Source organism: Nyctereutes procyonoides, unplaced genomic scaffold (genome assembly GCF_905146905.1).
Source record: "Nyctereutes procyonoides isolate TBG_1078 unplaced genomic scaffold, NYPRO_anot_genome, whole genome shotgun sequence".
NCBI lineage: Eukaryota > Metazoa > Chordata > Mammalia > Carnivora > Canidae > Nyctereutes > Nyctereutes procyonoides.
The window spans coordinates 3268813-3286569 of record NW_026575042.1 but is presented as its reverse complement, the minus strand read 5'-3'; the positions used below and the strand labels follow the sequence as shown (position 1 = coordinate 3286569).

At 41.5% G+C, this 17757-nt stretch overlaps 1 protein-coding gene and 1 pseudogene across 3 annotated transcripts in view; one reads left to right on the top strand and one right to left on the bottom strand.

Annotated features, from left to right (window-relative positions):
• Positions 1-1070: 1070 nt before the first annotated feature.
• On the bottom strand, positions 1071-2040 carry LOC129506877 (40S ribosomal protein SA-like; annotated as a pseudogene).
• A 3322-nt stretch (positions 2041-5362) lies between these two features.
• Positions 5363-17757, top strand: part of SNRK (SNF related kinase) — a 57847-nt gene continuing 45452 nt past the window's right edge. For 2 of the 3 annotated variants that reach the window (XM_055321232.1, XM_055321230.1), the window contains exon 1: positions 5363-5483. The gene's annotated coding sequence lies outside the window, so the exon portion shown is untranslated. The remainder of the gene's footprint in view (positions 5484-17757) is intronic. The other variant, XM_055321231.1, reaches the window with a different exon arrangement.

Genomic DNA, 17757 nt, shown 5'->3' with positions numbered 1-17757 from the left:
ACAATAGCAAACATCTGGAAATAAACAAAATGTAGTTTATCTATATAATGGAATACTATTCAGCAATACAAAGGAATGAACAGATACAACTACATGAACTACAGCATGGATAAATCTTATGCTAAATGAAAGAAGCCAGACACCAAAGACTACATATTGCATGGTTCTATTTATATAACATTTCTACATAGATGGAAAACAAATTATTGGTCATGGAGGACTTGAAATTGGAGAGTGATTGTATATGCACATGAGAAGACTTTTAGGGAGAGATGGAAATACTCTAAAAGTGGATTAAGGGGATGATTGCACAACTTTATAAGCTTACTAAAAATCATGAATTATCATGTATTCTGGGTGAACCTTACAATACATATATTAGACCTCAATAAAGAGGTTAAACATAAAAATTAAATCTCCCAATTTTAAAATGTTCACAACTAATTAAAATTCTTAAAAGACCTTTGTGGGGGGAAAAATACCCCAAGTCTGTGGTGTAAACCCTTGGGCTGCTCTCTTAAAACATCAGAGCCCAGTGGCATGAATAGAATTTTAAATGAAATAAAATCCTTGTTTTCCAGGAGTTAAAGATCCAAAGGCAGAGAATGGGAAGTAAACAATTATAACACCTAATGATAAATGCTCTAAGTGGTATGTGCAGAGAGGTATGGGTCCAGAGAGTCCTTGACTCTGACTGGGTTTGGGTTGGGGTACCACAGACGAGGTTGGACACTGCAGTTAGGTTTTGAAGCATAAGCAGGAATTCAGGAGATTGCAAGTGTGGGAAGTGGAGAAAAGGGGTGGGAGACATTTCCAGGCAGAGGGAATAGAATCGGCAAAGTCTTAAAGGTGTGAAAAAGCAGTTCCCTTTGAGAACTGGGGAGGTTGGAGATGTGGCACACACGGAGAATGGAAAGAGCAAAAAGGGGCGATGGGGTGTATCAGGAATGGTTTGGCAGGCCATGTTAAAGTTTTGGACATGGGATTAAGACGGGATTTACTTGTTGGAGAACATGCACATGCTTCTTCTTCTTCTTTTCTTTTCTTTCTTTTTTTTTTTTTTTTGGACAAGACTTTTAGAAACTGTTTATTTTCCGTCAACCTTATTTCCATTCTGTTCCTTCTGTGGAAGAGCAGCTTAAGACCACTCAGTGGTTGTTCCTCCCCATTCAGTGGCCTGAGCAGTGGGAGCTGCAGACCATCTTCAGTGGCTGGCTGAGCGCTCCAGTCTTCAGTAGGGAACTGCTGAATAGGCACAGAGGGCACCTGCACGCCTTCAGACCAGTCTGCAACTTCAGGCTGAGTAGCAGTGAACTCAGGAGCTGGAGCCGTCCATTCACCCTGAAATTCCTCCTTAGTTACAGCCTTTTCAGCAGCGGCCTGTTCTTCCTTTTCAATCTCTTCAGGATCTCTGTAGAAGTAGAGATCAGGCATGACTTCCCATGGGTGCTCACGGGAAATGGTGCCACGCATGCGCAGGACTTCCCGGGCTAGCATCCACCACATCAGACCCACTGAGTGAGCTCCCTTGTTGTTGCAAGGGATGGCAATGTCCACGTAGCGCAGAGGAGAGTCTGTGTTACACAGAGCAATGGTAGGCAGGTTAACGTAAGATGCCTCTGTGAGAGGCTGGTGGTCAGCCCTGGGATCAGTAACCACCAGAAGCCTTGGCTCTTGGAAGGCTGCCTGGATCTGGTTAGTGAAGGTTCCAGGAGTGAAGCGGCCAGCAATAGGAGTGGCTCCAGTAGTAGCAGCAAATTTCAGCACAGCTCGCTGGCCAGTATTCCTAGATGATATAACACTGACATCAGCTGGGTTTTCAATGGCAACAATGGCACGAGCTGCCAAAAGAAGCTTCTCCCAGGTTCTCTTCAGATTTATGATGTAGATACCATCACTCTTCCTTTTGTAGATGTACTGTTCCATTTGGAAGTCAAGGTTGGTGCCACCTAAGTGGGTTCCTGCTGCAAGGAATTTGAGGACATCCTACTCCTTCATTTGCAGAACATCAAGGGCTCCGGACATTGTTAAAGTTTCCCTTTAAGTTACGATGGAAACGCAAAACAACGCCGTATGGACCCTTCCCTGGGTAGCGCGGAAAGGCCATGCACATGCTTCTTTTGGCCTGAATTAAACTTTGCAAATCTTGGCAACATCATATTGTATTCATTTAAACATATCCATTAATATACCTCTTACTGTGTACCAGGCACTGTTTTAATACTTAAAATAAACTCACTTAATCCCATCAACAGTGGTTCTCAAACTCTAACTTGCATCAGAATCACCTGAAAGTGTTCTTGAAACAGAAACTACAGTTTTCGATTTAGTACATCTGGAATGGAGACTGAGAATCTGAATTTTGATTCAGTTCCCAGAAGAAGCTGATATTGTTGGTCAAGAGAGCACACTTTGAGAACCATTTCTTTATATCATCTTTATAAGAAAGATATCATTATCACAACCATCCTCATGTTACAGAGAAGAAAACAAACAGAAGGTTAAGGAACCTGCCCAAAGCCACAGAGAATTAAGTGATGGGGCTGGGATTTGATGCCAGGCAATGACTGTCATGTCTGTTAGCTCACATGTTGCAAATGAACAGAGTTAAGGGCTGGCATTTTCAATCTTTGTTTGCAACTATCAAAAATACATTACACACACACACACACACACACACACACACACGGTGGCCTTCACTGATATCTGAGATAAGAGAAACATGCTAACTGATGCCAATGGGGTAGTATGAGAAAGTCTTTGAGGAACTCTGTAGGCCTTTCCAATGAAGTATCATTATTTTTTGGTCCTACTGGGATGAAGCCAGGATTTAGAAATGCACAACTATCAATGTACAAAATAACTAATTAAATATGTAAAGCAAAATCCTTAAATACATGTTATAACTCAAAATTGAACTGTACATTACTCAATACCTATTGTTTTAAATATAGTTTAATTTTTTCAAATTATGAAAACTAACAATATCTAGAGAAGATAATATGATGCTTGTGTGTATGTGTGTGTGTGTGTGTGTGTGTGTGTGTGTGGTGATGGGGGGGTGTCCCAAGATGAAAATTGCAATTCTTTCAAGAATCTGTTTGCTTTTCACAGATCTTGATCTAATTTGTAGCATTGCCCTGGTTGCCTTCTGATAAACAACTTCTTCCTTAAATTGGTGGCATTATGTTATATTTGAGATTTGAATCACAGAAACTGTAATACAAACCTGCATGCTCCATCTTGTCGTTTTGTAGAGTGCTGTATATCTAATTAAAGCTTCTTACGGGTCCATAAAAAGACCTAACATTAAAAAAAGCAGCCTGTGTTGGAGAAAGCCTCCAGGCAGATTGGAGGAGGGGTTTCTTCATTAACAATAAACATATTTGCTTATATTCAAAGTAATAATATATTAATTTGCACTTGAATATTCTTAAATATTGCCTAAGCATAATAAGATCATGTTACTACATCTATGGTGTGGAACTGAAAATGGGTCATGTTCTTGCCAGCAGCACCATAGCTTCCCAAGAAACACTGGGGATGAATGAATGATTTACTATCCGGCTGTATCCCTGACTTTATTTGAATCAATCTATTATTCTGTTCCTTTTCATTTATTGTTTTGCTATTCTTATGTGTTTGTTACCTTATAGACTTTAGTTGAAACCTGAGTCACACACAGCAACAATATAAATACTGCTTTCCAAGGGCTTATTTATTATGGCCATTGCTTTGTGGTTACTGTTACTCTCAGGGCTATAAGTCTGGTGGCAGAGGTCGTCAACCACTGGATTCCCTTGGGAGACCATTAGAGTGGGTCTTTTTTTGTTTGTTTGTTTTTCTTTTACAGGGTTCCCTAAATAGTGATATCTCCCTGAGGGGAAAAGTGCATGGCCTTCCAAGTTTCCAGTAGTGAAGGACTGACTGAATTCTACAAAAGAGCTACTGCGTAACATATGCCTAGAGTTAGAATGTCAGTGTCAAAGTGAGATTTTTCCTTTATGGTCTTTCTCAATCAGAGTGATCCCAGAGTTGGGGCTTTGACTCATCCTTAAGGGACAGAGGCCTAGCCTGAGGCCTAGAGTCCCAGGCTTTTCCCAGCCAATGATCCATCACCCCATCCTAGAGCGTTAGGCTGAGTGGGAGTCCCCCTTTAATAGAAAACCTTGTTCTCACCTTAAGGGCTTGCATCTCCCCACAATCCACTTACTTTTCAATCATCTTCAGACATGCAAAATTGATGCTGTGGAGACGGTCTGAAAAAAAACAAAAACAAAAACAAAAACCCTGACATTTGCAGGTCAGCAAAGACACACTTGCTAAAGCCATCTAGATTTCTCTTCTGCACCTAGTCAACTTAATCAAATTTGGAGCATCTGAGCAGCTTTTATTTGTATATTTATTTTTTTCTTGTGTCCTTCTTCACTAGGCATTTTTTATTAGAAGGGTGGAAAGAAAGGAGAAACAGAAAGGGAAAAGCAGGTCGGAGAAACCCGGCATCTGGCTTGTTGGCTCTCCCTTTTAGGAAGCCTCGGAGAGCCTATCTTCCACCTATTGAAAGACAAGCTTTCGAGGGTGGGAGTCAGGAGCCCAGCACCCCTCTCTGGCCTCGGCTGAGCTCCCCTCCTGAGCCACTTGGCCTAGTGACCATGCCGCTGAACTCTCTAGTTAAACCACGATTAACGTCTGCTGTTTGAATCCTGGACTTCGTCTGTTTTAACACTTTCCATGACCTTTTTGCCTTTCCAGGTGGTTTCCAGGACAGGCCGCTGATGGGGCCGGGCTAGTGTCTCCCGTTGACCTTTAAGGCCAGCGCCGCATTCAGATGGTGGGCTTTTCTCCTTTTGTTTAAATAGCAACGAAATCAATAAAATTCCTTCAAATTGGGTTCCCAAGGAATAAAACTGTAGAGAAAAAGAGCATATGCATATATTCATATATGTATACACGAAGGTATATTTGATCTTTTCCCTCTCCTTGCTTAAACTTGGCGGGAGATGCGGGGCACCCAAAAGGGCAAAGCGCGTGCTGCCCTCACGACCAGCCCCCGGACGCGGTCAGGTGCGCACGCAGTCCCAGCGCTCCGATTACCCCGGGGGCTCGCGCCGCTCTTCTCGGCCACTGCCCCCCGTATCCCTTGCGCTTCCTCCTTCCTCGGGCGCCTCGCCCGCTTCCCGCCGCCAGCCCACAGCCGCGGGCCCCCCCTGTCCCGACGCCGCCACAAGGCCCTCCCGCAGCCCGCGCCCGCGCCCGCGCCCGCAGGTGCTCCCGACCCCGCCCTCCCCCCGCGGGCCCGCCCCGCTCTGCGTCACAGTGACGCGAGCCCCGCGCAGGCGCACCTCGCCCCCGCCCCCCCCCCCCCGCCCGCGGCCGGCCGCCCGTTCGGTATTATGATTAGCGCTGGGTGCGGGGATTCGGCGGCCGGGAGGGAGTCGTCGGCGCCGCGGCTGCTGCGGACGGACGCCCGCCTGCTGGCGGAGGTAGGGGCGAGCGCGGAGCGCGGCGGGGCGCGGCGGCCGCGGGCCGGGTGCGGGCCGGCCTCCGCCGCCGGGTAGCCTGCGGCGTTGCGGGGCTGGGAGTGCGGGCCAGGGCGCCCGCCGCGGGCGGAAAGTAAGTTGCGCGCTCGCCGCTCCGCGCTCCCCGCGCCCCGCTGCCTGTGCCGGCCGCGGCGCCCTGGGCCCGGAGGACGCGGGCTCGGGCGGCGGCGGCGTGCGGCCTGGCGGCGGGGCGGCGGCGGGGCGGCGGGGCGGCGGGGCGCGGGGCGGCGGCGGGGCGCGGGGCCGGCACTGGCACTGGCACTGCGGCGGCCGGCGGGCTCCCGGAGGCCCTGCCCTTGCGGCCGCGGCCGGATTGCGGCACCTCGGGAGGCGCCCGCGCCCCGCGCCCCGCCGCGCCCCGCCCCGAGCGGGCCCCGCGCCCGGCCGGGCTCCCCGCGGCTCCCCGCGCCCGGTGCCCTCGTGGGGTGTGTGCCGGGATGTGTTTCCTTCTCCAGAGCAACCTGGAGATCCGGCCGCAGCCAGGCTCTCTCGGAGAAACCGCAGCCTCACAAGAGAATGGGAGATTGTCTGTGGAGAAAGGGCACGGGGCCGGGAAGGAGGAGCGCTGCCTGCCGTCCCCGGGGAGACCGGCCGTTTTGTTGTTGTTTTCTCCCTTCACATCCGGAGACCTCCGTTCTTTTACATAGTCATCGCCTGTTGATTGCTTTCTGAGCCATTTTGCAAAAAAGCCTGTCGTTAACTTGGACTTGGGATCTAGGAAAGTGACAGCCTCATCCTGGGGGGGCGTGGGGGGGTCCTGGAGCTGTGCTGTTCTGACCCTTGAATCGGATAGGAGGAGCCGCAGCTTCTGGGGAGGATCGGTTCCATCTCAGCAGTATTTGGGAGAATTTGGCAGGAGGATTCCCACATCTATAGAGGTCTGAGGATAGAGGACCTTTCAAACTGTCAGGTTAACTTTTTTATGTCTTTAAAGATTGAGTGCATTCTCAAAGCCTTAGGGATGGGTGATAAAGCTGATTTACTGCGTTTCACATTTTATCAGTTTTGAAGGGGAAGCATGGTTTACCAGTGATGGGACTGCGAATGTTGAGTGTCCTGCTGAATCTTCACCAAATTTCTGTCAACTATCAGTTGCCTCAGTTCGGGTTCCTTGTTCAGGGTTGGGACACTATGTCTCAACCTAATTTATCAGTATGTTTATTGGTGTACTTTAAAGCTAGGAGCTGTCAAGTTTTATGTAATCAGTTTTTAAATTTATAATTACAAGACTTTCCGTATTTATAAAATCATTCCCCTAAGGAAATCTGTCTTCTATGTCTGCTTAATTATTTCTTTTGGAATTGGATTCCTGAGGAAGAATGTACTGTACAAGTGGTGATTTAAGCATACGAGTTAGACAAGTTTCCTTAAAAAAAAAAAATACGTATTGATTCTTTTCTCCAACTGTCTTATTGTCCCTACTAGGAAAACAGATGACATTCCCATTTTACAGAACTAGAAATGAGAGAAATTACATGACATTCCCAAGGGCGCATATGGAAGCAGTGTAGTAGCTGAAAAATTAAGTGCCCAGGGCTAACTTTTCTTACATCTTCAAGATTTTTCCAGGCAGGGAATTTTGAGTGTGACCTTTCTGGTTTTTAAATCTGCACAATCAGTTTTTGTTTTATGCACAGAAATGGCTCTCGCCCCATTAATATTTTACTACTTAAAGTTTTCAGTATTGCTGCAGTAAACATATAAGAACTCAGAAGTTATCCTAATTTTTATTTTTCTAGAACAGAAATATAAATTGGGACTTTATGTTCAAATTTAATCCCCATAATCCCATAATGAAGGCTTTTATATGTCTTTATTGAAGTTGAAGGGCTCTCATGACATTTTTACTGGCCACAGGAAATAATGTTCATCTAAACCTTACCATGGGTGTTTCTGTCATATAGAAAGTGAAACTAAATGGAAAAAAGTTATTTATTTTTGGAGATAATTGAGCAGCCATCGTTCTAAGTACTGGTATAAAGAAGGTGTGGTGTCTTCCCTGTGATGTCTTCCCACACTGGGCCCAGGAATAAAAGAGCACAAGTGAACTTTCTACACAGCCAGAATTTTAAAAACATAGATGAGGTACTCTAAAGATCTCTTTTAACGGCAGGCACGCTGTTTGCTTAACAATCAGAAGATAGAATTGTTAGCCAATAAAACTATTATTCATAATTTAGGTACTTCTCAGTGTATGTGTGTGCAGGTAAATTCTTAGAGCAATGTCAGTGAAGTTACTTGAGTAGATTCTAGCAGTTTTGAAGATAAACTTAGCCTGTTATCATTTATTCATGGTACCTTTGTGTGTCCATTTTTGGGACCCTGGATTCAAGAGTAGCAATAGAAAAATGAATAAAAACCAATTACTGCCTTTAGGAGCTCACAGGCTATTGGGGCACTGAAGTAAGCAGTGATGATAGGATCCAGTGAATGCTTTGGTAAGGCATAGGCAAAACCCCACAGAAGTACAAAGATGGTGGCAAGGAGCAATCTGACTTGCAAATGCTTCACGGAGGAGGTGACAATGGACTGGTCTTAATACAGGTAGGGTTCCCAGGCAGAGAGAAGGGGAAAGTGCTCAGAGAGTTCAGGGAAGATGAGAAGACAAGGTTAAGTAGTGGAGGAAGAACTTAGATCCAAGTGGGTGAAAGGGAGTTGAGGAGGTAAAGACAGTGCAGCTGTTCTTTTTTTAAAGAATATGAACAGGAAGAGAGAGGAGTGGCAAGAGCTCTGGGCATGGAGAGGGAAGTGTTTTGGTATCTTGTTTTTGTTTGCAAAGAGCTAGTGTAAAATTTCTCAGACTTAATAGCCTCACAAGAGCTCTTTTCATATATTGGCTGCTCTGGATGATCTGGAGCTAGATTATTCACACTGGATGGTTTCTTCATACCTTTTTCTGTAAGTCTGCTTTGGGTTGAGGCCTTATATCCCATGGGAAGCCATTTCTTGCTGGTGGCAGGGGAGGAGCCTGTCTAAAGAGGATCCCTGCTGCACCTTTCCTGAACGTTTATTTCTCTGCTGCTTCCAGAGCCTCCTGAGACTCTGCTTTGGCACCTCCAGCATTTGGCTTCTGCTCAGGTAGCCTCTTCCATGACAAATCAGGCATCTTTCTCTCTCCTTACTTGTTTTATGGTTCCTTCCAAAGTGCTGCGGTGTAGCACTCAGTAATTACTTCAAAGTCAGTCACAGGCCATGTGCTGTGATGTTTTAAGTTCTGCAGTATCTTCCAGGCTCAAAGCAGGATTGGGTCTATTTAAATACATACCCCATCAAATGCATTATTGGCCTGGAAATGTAATGTAGGTTATGAAGTCTGTGCTCCAGAAGTGTGGGTTACAGGTCTTATAAATGGTCAGATCATAACCCCACTGGGCGTCAGTTGCTCATTTGTTGAAATGCAGTTATTTTTTTTTTGATAAATTAATTTTTATTGGTGTTCAATTTACCAACATACAGAATAACACCCAGTGCTCATCCTGTCAAGTGTCCCCCTCAGTGCCCGTCACCCATTCACCCCCACCCCCCGCCCTCCTCCCCTTCCACCACCCCTAGTTCGTTTCCCAGAGTTAGGAGTCTTCATGTTCTGTGTCCCTTTCTGATATTTCCCACACATTTCTTCTCCCTTCCCTTATATTCCCTTTCACTATTATTCATATTTCCCAAATGAATGAGAACATACACTGTTTGTCTTTCTCCGATTGACTTACTTCACTCAGCATAATACTCCAGTTCCATCCACGTTGAAGCAAATGGTGGGTATTTGTCATTTCTAATGGCTGAGGAATATTCCATTGTATACATAGACCACATCTTCTTTATCCATTCATCTTTCGATGGACACCGAGGCTCCTTCCACAGTTTGGCTATTGTGGACATGGCTGCTAGAAACATCGGGGTGCAGGTGTCCCGGCGTTTCATTGCATCTGAATCTTTGGGGTAAATCCCCAGCAGGGCAATTGCTGGGTCATAGGGCAGGTCTGTTTTTAACTCTTTGAGGAACCTCCACACAGTTTTCCAGAGTGACTGAAATGCAGTTATTTTTCTCAAACTTTAAAGACTGTCAGCTCTTTGAAGGCAGAGACCAATTCCTTGATTTAAACATCCCCTGACCAGTGTGATGGCCTCATGCATAGTTAGTATACCCAAGTGGTGTCTTCATGAAGAAACTTCAAAAATCTAAACTTATTTTGTTGATTTAACCAGCCTATTAATAGAAACTGTGCCCATTTTAATACAGGTGGGCTAAATTTAAACTTTTTCAGTCATAGAATTTTGGAACTAGAAACCAATCTTTCACTTGATCCTAGCATGTAGTAGATGCTCAAGAATGTTTGTCCCTGTGCTTTGTATTTCTGGTCTGAGTGAATGGCACCACTTGCTACCACTCTCTGCTAGAATCATTCTGGATTTCCCTCTTTGCTTTGCCCCCCAGGCATTGAGGTCTGAGATTCTACTTCCTAAACATGTCTCGTCCATTACCTCTCATCATCACTGTCCACATACTGGCTGCCTACGTGATTTAGGTCATTAAGTGGGACATTTTCAGTAGTATCTTTATCTGTACCCCAGCTCTAGTCTTACCCTGCCAGGCTGGTCTTCACTTTGCTGTTAGAGTGGTTTGTGTAACTGTCATCTCTGCTTGCCATTCGTCAGCTCAGGATTCTTCCTTGGCTGCTGCTGCCTTTTTTTTTTTTTTAGATTTTATTTGTTTATTTATTTGAGAGAGAGAGCGAGAGCATGAGGGAGGTGAGGGGTGGGGAGACGGAGAGGGAGAGGCAGGGAGCCTGATGTGGGGCTCTATCCCAGGACCCTGGGCTCCTGACCTGAGCTGAAGGCAGATGCTTAACCCGCTTAACCCGACTGAGCTACCCAGGCGCCCCCTTCTTTGGCTTCTTAGTGCCAGCTTTTGTTTGTTTGTTTAATAATGTGTATCTATATATTTTGAGTAGATACTATACTATAGATACTATACTCAAAATATATAGATATATGGCAGGCCCTGGGATACAGAGCAGAATAAAATGGACATGGGCTTTACATAGACTGAAGTTATCATTTATTTGAGTGGGGACACAGATTATTACTCATGTAATTATATTAACTGCAGTTGTGATAGGGGCCCTGATGGGAAAGGAATGGTGCTGTGAGAAGGTATGGGAGCTGATGTGCAGGGATGTGTGTGGGTGGGGAAGGACACCTCCTGGAGGTGAACTTTTAGCTGGGCCCTGAAGCCCTCTGGTGAGGGCTCACCAGACCTAAGGAACTGCAGCTGGTTTGTTTGGAATACAAGGCCCCTTGGGTATGTGGTCCCTGCCTAACTGTCTGATCTCGTCTCCTGTGCTCTGTATTATCATCCCAGTCATACTAAGCTCTCTCAGGTCTGTGTGCTGAAAAGCGTCTTCCCCATCATTGCCAATTTCAATTCTTAGCTCAAACAAAATGAATTTCTTCGAGATAACCTCCTGTGAACTCCCCTAAGGTAGGTTTTGGAGAAAGAGCAACTCCTTTAGCATATCTGTCTCTGTAAGAGATTGTACAGATCTTGTGGCAGGAATCTTCCTAGTATGTCTTGTAGAGGCATTTAGGGGCAGCTTGATGGGCCTATTAGCAGATATCAAAATAAGGTAGAAAACTAAGTATATAACTCCTCTCAAATATCAGACTCTCCTGGAAGGAAGGCCAGTTCTGAAAATTTTGAGGGAAAACGGTAGATGATTTTGAGCCTACTCACATCTTGCTAATATATATTATCCCACTTGCCTTCATAATAACTGTCTAAGGTGGTGATTATCTTTGTTTTATAGATTAAGATGTGCCTCTTTGTAGAAGTTGAGTAACTTGCTGGGCTCCAGGCCCTATGATACTCTTTCTACTGCGCTCTGATGCTGCTGTTCATGTCTGCTGAATAAATGAACTTTGATCATTTTTAAAGTGCACCTCTATGGTGAGGGTAATAAGAAAGGTTGACCATGTGGTAGTTTGAAATGAAATGCTGAATCTTAGCACGCTCTCCCAGCTCCTCTCCAATATTCCCTCTCCTCTGTGTACACACCTCTTAGGGCATTATATTGTCTTTATATGGCGTAGCTAGGGGAAAATGTTCAAATCATAAATTGAACTGGATTTAATTCACCCACGTTGTTTTTTCTTTATTAGAGAAATTGTATTTTAGATAATGTAAGTTTTATAGTATAATTATTTATGTAAAGTTCATTTCAGATTTAGGACCGTGTACTAACAAATATTCATGGAGACAGTATGAAGCTAGAACGTACTGTTTTCGTGGATCTTTTTTAAAAATAGTCATAATCCTCAATAGCCTTCTATTTAGTGGACAAAAGCAGAGCGATTAAATTTAAAAGTAAAGTTTAGCTTTCTGTTTTACCTCATTTTCTGCAAGAGAAACAATTCTCTCTTTATTGGTGTAGAGTATTATGAGTGCTACTAAAGAAATTTGGAATGAGAATATTCATTCATACAGTCTTAGTTTCAGGGCTTGATTTTGTCCTTTGTGCTCCTATTTTATGTGTATTTGCTAATCTTCCTGTAAAGGAAAAGGCTTTTTCAGAAACAAATGGAGAGAATGTAATTTGCAAAGTGTATTAGAATTGCAGTTGGGGAAAGGGTACAGTTTTTATGCAGAAAATAGAACCTCTCTAAATTTATCTGAATTACTTGCTTGGCGTTCTGTGCTACCAGCTGTTTTTGTCATCACAAAATTGTATGTAAACACTAAGGTGAAGTTATTTTTAAGGTGCCATTCCATTTTTACATGATCAGTAAATATCTGTCTTTTGAATCGTTATTTGCCTGTAATTTCTTTTTTTAAAAAGTAGTTTCAAAAAGTCTTTAATGGAATTGTTTGTTAATAATGTTTATTAAGTGAGCGGTGGTGCCAGGGAATTTCCTCCATTTAATCGATTGCTGGGCTAGATGACTAGCGTAGCATATCATCACTGGAAGAACGTGAGAAATGTCCAAATTGATTTATTTTATTGCTGTTCTTTCCCTGGGAAAGAAGACAGGCCTAGGTAAAGGAGGTGTATTGTTGCAGGAAATAATGGAGGGCCCAGGAGTCGGTGGGACCTGGAGTCCAAACCAGGCAGCTCTAAGCTGGGTGTAGGACTGGGGCAAAGTCCTCATTGTCCCTGCCTTCTCCTCTGTGAAGTGGGTATATTTCCATTGTATTGCTGGTTGGGGGGAATAAATGATTAAACAAATGTAGAGTTCAGTATGGACATGGATTCCCAGTTGTTACTTTGTTCACTCTTTTTGAGACCTGCATTAAAACAAAACTGAAATTCTAAAGTAAACAGTTGTGGCAGTGAAAGACAGTTTTTAAATTTGAAATGAAACAGTCAACTAGTTTTGTTAGGAGACTGGACTTAATTTCTATATAAACCTATTTACCTTTGTAGTAGGTTTTTAGGAAAGTAGTATGGGTGATAATGAGAAAGGTCTAATCTAAGTCAAAACAAAATTGGTGTTTTATGGAACTTTAAAGTGGACAGTGAACTTTTTAAAATTGGTTTAAATTCTCTAATGACTTTATTTCTATGTTGCATTTATGTTACTACCTAAAAAGTTTTTTTCTTTTGAGACCTCTTATCAGCTCTGTGATTAGAAGCTGCTTCTGTGCATTTTTAACTCTCTAATGATACTTAATTAAACTTAAGTATAATTCAAGGATAGATTCGTGGTGAATTATTGAGTATGGCAAGTTTTCCATTAGTTTTGAGAAAGTAAGAGTTCATCATAGTTGCCTAGATGGTAAGCCATTAGGTATTTTTCAGGATCAAACTTCTTAACCGTACTAACTTATCTCAAGTCTACCCCAAATCATAAATTCACCCAAACTGATATTCTCTTTTCCAAAGCCAGCCAGCCATGTGCATGCTCTGCTGCCTCTGTCTCCCCCACTTTCAGGAATGGTGTTCCACTGCTCCCTCTTGAAGGGTAAGCTCTGGTCTGTCGGCTGTCCTGTTCTTGGGGATCCTGCCTTGTTAGTGTCCTCTGCTCTTCCTTTGGCACTCCTCACCCAGGCTAACCTGTGTAGTTGTTTATTTTTTTATATGTAGATAACATTTGTAAGGTTATAAAGGACAGAGACTGTTGTGTTTCTACACAATTAAGGCTCAAATATTTGCTAATGAAAATAGACTTGGTGATCCTGTTCCTTCCTCAGTCTGAAGGAATATTGCATACCGTGTCCCTCACGGGAAGCAAAATATTTCCTTGAATATGTCTTGTTTATTAAGATGACATAAATAGGTTTTAGATAATATATTTTTAGGGAAATTAGTCTTTTCATAGATCTCAGAAAATTGAAAATTACACACAAAAGAGTCAAAATTTTAATAAACTGTTTTAGATTGTAAAAGCAGCACACATTCACTGCCAAAAATTTGAAAAGAACAGGAAAGCATAAAGAGAAAAAAAAATTCTATAATCTTACCAACTTAACATTTGGTATTTTTAAAATATATATGCAGACAAATTAAATGCTTTTTTTAAAAAAAATTGAGATCATGCCATGAAATTTGGTATATGAATTTTATAACTTAACATTTTATTGTGAGAATTTCCCCATGAGATTAAATAGCCTCAAAATATGACTGCATAGTGTTAATGTTAGGTGTACTGTGATTTAATTGTTTTCTTTTGCAGACCTTTAGATTATTTCTATTTTTTTGTACATATAGATATCACTGAACGTTGTTGAGTGTAAAAATTTTCAACAACTTTATTTCTTCAAGATGCAAATCTAGTAGTGAGATTATTAAATCAAGGTGAGTATTTTAAGGCTCTTAATGTATATATTGCCACATTGCTTTTCAGAAATTTCAGAAATTAAATTTTTAGAAATCAGATAATTTTAGTCTTAACAATATGAGAATCTCAAATGATGTAGCCTTTTAAGTCAAAGTCAATGTAATGTTAAGTATCAGTATTTTTGTTTATAGGTTTATTTTTTTTTCTGTTCCAGTATTCTTTTTTGACCATTTTTTAATGATCATCTTCATCACAAATCAGCAGGGAAAGAAAAGATGGGGAGTGAAAATGAGTACTGATAGCATTTTAATAAAAGTTTGGAAGAAAGATTTAGATTATTGGGGGGCACTTGATGGGATGAGCACTGGGTGTTATTCTGTATGTTGGTAAATTGAACACCAATAAAAAATAAATTTATTAAAAAAATAAATAAATAAAAAGATTTAGATTATTAAGTTTTTGAATTCTCCAAACTTCCAATTTCTCTTGTCTTCCTGGCAACAAAGAGTAATTGTGGATTAGCTTTATTTATTTTGGAGTAACTTTTACATACCTGCTTTTGCTCAAGTCATTATTACATGCGTGTGTTATACCAGGCTGTCACCAGAAATGGTGACACATTTAGCCTTTTTTATCATTTTAACAAGAGGCAGATTCTGTTTAGGAATTTAAACTTATCATCTGCACTGCTGGTCCTGATAGTGTGGTTTGGATGTTAACCTCTTTCTCTTTACAAATAATTAGTACTACTCTACATCAGTTAATAAATCGCCTGACTCCCGGATACATTAACATTCCTTGATATATCCTGGACCATTGCTAGTTTCACTTAGAGAAAATAAGGATTATGTAAACCAATGCTTCATGAGATTGATCTACATCTGTGACCCAGTCGCTGTCTGAAGAGCCGAACAGTCCTTTCAGCCTGCCATTCCTGGTCACTTTGGTTACTCCCCGTCCATTAAAATTGAATGCTTGGAAGAGTACTTGCAGAATATACTTGAGTAGGCAGTTATCTTCCCTTGGAAAATACTTTCCTAGACATTTGGAGGTACAATTTTGCCTATTTGGACATTTCTCATAAGAAATAATTTAACCAGGATGCCTGAGTGGCTCATTGTTGAGCGTCTGCCTTCATTCAGCTCAGGGCATGGTCCTGGAATCTGGATTGAGTCCCGCCTCGGGCTCCCTGCATGGAACCTGCTTTTCCCTCTGCTTGTGTCTCTGCCAATCTCTCTCTCTGTCTCTCATGAATAGATAAATCTTTTTTTTTTTTTTTTAAGAATTTAACCTTTTAATTTGTAATTTCCAATCTTGAATCCATCCAGTGAGTGCAGCCTGATAACCACATAATAGCATATGATAACTACACTGTAATATCCAGCCAATCCAGTGAAAAACTCTGATCCTTCCATAACTTAGGACCTCTTGGCCTATTTGTGGTTTCTTCATCTTTGATTTATGGCTTATATTGGTAACTCCCAGGAGGAGGAGTGCTATTCTAGAAATGTAGAATATTGTTTATTTTGGATAAAGGGAACAGCAGTGGCAACTGCATGTAGGATTGTGTTTATTTGCTTGACCAGGAGGTTGTTGATATTCTCGGAGGATTTAGTCTACTGTCTTCCTTTCATCCTATGCCATTTTTGTTATGGTATCTGAAATTTCAGCAGTAAGATCGGGGTGGTAGTATTCACTGAGACAGTGTTAATTCCTCCACTTAGTTTTTCTATCAGCATGCAGTTTAGCATTTTCCATGAGTAAAAATTACAGTTTGCATTTTTGGTATCTCTAAAAGATAACCAGAATATTTCCATATGTAAGAAGCTTAAATGCAGTTTTAGTGTGTCTTTGCAAAAAGTCCTCGAGAGCATTCATTGGCACAGATTTTTTATTAAAAGCACTTAATTTTGGGAGAGGTTTTACATATTTTAAATATTGGTAGTCCGATTTTAGGAGGAAATTTATAATATCCCAAATAAAATGTAGGAAAAGACATGGCCCTTTTTGTTCCATTCCTCTACTTTCTCATGCTGTGGATTGGGCATGCAGAGCTACCTTTGTTCAGTATTCTGTTTTGTCCTCCCCAAAGATGTGAGTAGGAGACATTTGTTTGATACACAGACCACACTGCAGTGGTGGTGATGTCAGTGAAAATCTGAAAGTGAATTTCGAGAAGAATAACAGGGCGAATTCCAAATTGACAGTAGATTTAACAGAGGCTGGTTCTACAAGTGTTTTCAGCAGCTTGCAAAATGTGTGTAGGGCCACCCACTCTTCCTTCCTCTTCTCCAGCCACACCCGTACACTTCAGTTTGCTTCTCTTTAGTTGGGAGGATATCAGTATATTCTTGCAACATATACTGGGAGTTGTTTCTCAAACATGAATTTCCATATTATAAACACTTTTGACTGGTTTCATTTAGGTCCAGCCTAGTTATGTGCTTGTGTGACTGCTTTAGAATAGCCTAATTTAGTGGTTTTGCTGTTTTAAAAGACGTCATATTTGTTATGTAGCCATTAAAAATACTGATATGCAAGCAAGTGCATGGGAAAATGTTCATTATATAAAGTAGAGGAAAAAGTAGGATCAAACTTCATATTCAGTATCTTAGCTTTGTAAAGAAATGTAGGTATAAAGGATATGTATTCATAGCTGAAGAGAGGTTAGCTTAGATGAAATTACAGGTGATTTCTTTATCCCCACCCCCAGATTGTGCTTTTCTACATTTTCCAAATTTTCTAAAGTGAATTCGTATCAACTTGTTTTGTAGAGAGAATTACTTTTAAAATGTTATAGACCTGTTTCTCTTTCTGTTCCTGTGTTTGCATATATTACATTTTATTTAAAAAGTTGTGTCTGAGCATATATTACATGTAGGAAATAATTGGAAAGGCTGTGTACCAAACTGTTAACAGAGATTGTCCCAGAGAGTAGAAAAATTGATGTTTTGAAAAAAATTTCTCTCTTTTTGCCAGTTTATATGTTCTAATTGTATATTTTCCTATGTTGTACAGGTATTTCTTTCATAACTTCATCATAGAAATAAAATACTAAAACGAATGAAAGTAATACATTAGGCAAAAAAAGACTAGAAGACATAAAGTTATCTATAGAATGATCACATCTTTGTAAAACAGAATAAAGAAGAAGCTGTATGTAAATATTTGCAGAAAGATCGCCAAAATACTGATAGTTTTTATCGTCAGTGGTAGGGCTATGGATGCCTTTTTATTCTTTCTACTTCTAGTCTGTATTTTCCAGATTTTCTGTAAGAATGTATTACTTTTAGAAGGAAAAAATGTGAAGGAACATTTAGTTCTTTTTAAAAAGGTAGATTTGAAAGAAGGTCATCTTGATATAATTTTAAAAGCAAATACTTAGCTTTTGTGGGATGTTTTATTGAAAAATCATCAGGGGGATTCCTGGGTGGCTCAGCGGTTT